The sequence below is a fragment of the Arvicola amphibius genome, unplaced genomic scaffold, assembly GCF_903992535.2.
Source record: "Arvicola amphibius unplaced genomic scaffold, mArvAmp1.2, whole genome shotgun sequence".
In the NCBI taxonomy this organism is placed as follows: domain Eukaryota; kingdom Metazoa; phylum Chordata; class Mammalia; order Rodentia; family Cricetidae; genus Arvicola; species Arvicola amphibius.
Window position 1 is genome coordinate 232,875 of NW_024582316.1, and position 2,836 is coordinate 235,710.

A 2,836-nucleotide genomic window follows, 5' to 3' on the forward strand; every position below is an offset into this window, starting at 1 on the left:
GAAGCCTGCTGGGAAGGGCCCCCCTCTACAACGCAGGGGTTGCATTCTCTACCTTGGGGCTGGCCAGTCACAAGCCCCCTCACCCAACCCGCCCCACCAGCTCTCACCCTCCCACAGGATTAGACCAATGCCAGCTCTGCTGAGTTGGAGGAGGGTCTATGTGTTGCTTTTCATTATAATAAAGATACTGCCTTGGTGCCCTTTAAGAGAACAGGCAAGTAGGTAGTGTGGAGTAGACAGAACAGATTGGTGGAACAAGGAAGTAGAGTTGGGGAGACGCTTCAAGGGCAGTCTCCATAGGGAGTCTCCATGCTTCTCCTCTCCGAGGTGGACGCAGGTTAAGATCTCTCTGGTAAAGCCACCACTCGTGGTGCTACAGGATTACTAAATATGGGTGGTAAAAGGAAAGAGATGTTGAAGAATTAACCAATAAGAGGCTGAAACTATGGGCCAGGCAGTGTTTTAAAAGAATACAGTTTCCGTGTAATTATTTCGGGTGTAAAGCTAGCCGGTGGCCGGGTGGCCGGGTGGCCGGGACGGGACGCAGCCCCGCCGCTTCACACTACACTCTGCAGCCACTGGCAGCCACAGGTGCCAGCCACAGGCCCAAGTTTCCTTCACTCAGGGCCAAGATAAACTGTCTCTCCCAGACTGAGACACAGCGAAGGTCTCTTCCAAACCACTATGTCACCGGGAACCATCTTGGAGCCCAGCCCCAGTCCTGGGGTGCTTTCCAGACACTCGTTTCTTAGCTGAGCAGGTAGGTGAGATACAGCTCTGAAAAGGGAGGTGCGGAATGAGTCCCAGACCCGGATTCTCAGTCTTCTACAACACTGTGCTTTTGTGGGGGGAGAGGAGGCATCCACACCCCAAACTTGTACCTGGAGACGTGGGAAAAGTGGGGTGGGAGGGGAGAAAAACTGAAAGGACAAAGTGGCCGTACCACTTCTCAAAGTCACTTAATGCTTCTCTTGTGGGCGTCCCCGCCCTGGCTGTCTGTCAAGCTCTCCGGGGCAGGCAGGGCCTGCTCTAGCTGGGGGAGCTGCCGCGCTGCGAGTTTGGCGAGTCCTGTCCATTGATGGTGTTGAGCAGCAGGCATGCAGGCGGCCGTGGCAGGTGGGGGTGCCCAGGCTCTCGAGCCTGCTCCTCAGAGGCCAGGCAGAGCCTTTCCTCTTTGTCAACAGGAGGCCGTACGTGACAACTGTCACACAAGTCCAGGGGCCCATCCAGGCCATCATCGATGAGGGTACTGAACTCTTCGAGACCATCGTCATGGTGGCCCCGATTGCACACACACACACCTCAATGCCTGAGTCTCCTGTGAAGCTGCGATGTTGGCCAGGGGTCTTGTCTTTGTTGTCGGGGGTACACTACCATGCTCCGAACTTGAATCTTTCAATAGCTCCTCCTTACACTCCGAATCCCTGTCCAGGAAGGCCCCTGGGTCCAGCTACCCGTGGCCGGCCACTGAACCACTGGACTCCATTCCAGGGTCTTTGGTGGCTTCCCGGTCAGCGGGCACTTCAGAGGGCTGAGGGTCAGCGACACTCGGGGGTCTTTTTTTTTTTTTTTTTTTTTTTTTTTTTTTTTTTTTTTTCGAGACAGGGTTTCTCTGTGGCTTTGGAGCCTGTCCTGGATCTAGCTCTTGTAGACCAGGCTGGCCTCGAACTCACAGAGACCCGCCTGCCTCTACCTCCCGAGTGCTGGGATTAAAGGCGTGCGCCACCACCGCCCGGCTCACTCGGGGGTCTTGTGCTGCTTCTACTGGGTCCAGACAAAAGACTGCTCTGTGCCCCCTGGGAGCCCTGGGGTGGGTCAACGCCTGGGGGGCTGCCGCCTGCAGGGCCACCCTGAGGGGGCAGCAGCTGCTGCTGGAAGGCACTGTGCGGTGGGGGAGGAGTCAGAGGTCTGTTCACCACTTCCTCGTAAGGAGGGTAGTAAATAGTTTTGGGCAAAAACATTGAATTAAAATGGCAGAGCTGAGTAATTGTGGGCTTCCAGGTAGGCGATCAGGTTGATTTCATGTTGCCGGCTGCCTGTGGCCCGGAAGGCGGTGCTTGGCTCGGAGGGTGGTGGCAGAAGCATCAGCAGACTCCAGGATGATGACAAGGGTCCACACTAGCCAAGACCCACACTGTCCCCAAAGAAATCAGAAAAGGGCCTGGCCCCTCTGTGAATCTGAGCTTTAACCATTTGGGGGGGGGGGGCTAATGCAAGCTCTGGAGGTAGTATCTCTTCTGTCCAGCTGATTTTCTTCTCCCTCCTTTCACGTGCTTCAAGTCGACCCATGTAATCAGCCTCCTTCGTCATACTTATAGAGCTGCACAGAGTAACAGTGTTAGCTTCTGAGCCCTCAGGTCATGGCCTCAGAAACCATGAGAATAGTGGCACAGTTCAACATGACTTAGCTTCTGAGACACAGGCTGGCCTGCAGTGTGGAGTGCAGTCAGTCATGCACTTCCTTGTTTCAGTTTCCTAAGTGCTGAGATCACAGGCGTGCTTTACTATGCCCAGCTCCTCTTTTGTATTCCTAAATGTTCAAATCTCCAGAAAAGATCCAATCTAAATGCTTGTGATCCCAGGCATTTTCTATGGGGTATTCTTGACTTTGGAAATCCAGAAGCCAGTGGGTTTTTTGTTGTCACTGCAGCACTTTTATTTTTCTTTACACAATGACATGCTGCTGGGGCCCAGTGTTCTCACTGAACAGTAGAATCCAAGATTTGTCATTTCTTAAATTGAGTACAAAAATCCTTACATAAATTAAAAGAATGAATACATTTACAGGTGTCAATGCAAACGTTCCCAACTCAAGGCAAGTAAGGACCCACGCAGT

General features: G+C 53.2%; 1 pseudogene; it reads right to left on the bottom strand.

Moving 5' to 3' along the window:
• Positions 1-1,029: 1,029 nt before the first annotated feature.
• LOC119805819 lies at positions 1,030-2,310 on the bottom strand (annotated as a pseudogene).
• Positions 2,311-2,836: the final 526 nt, after the last annotated feature.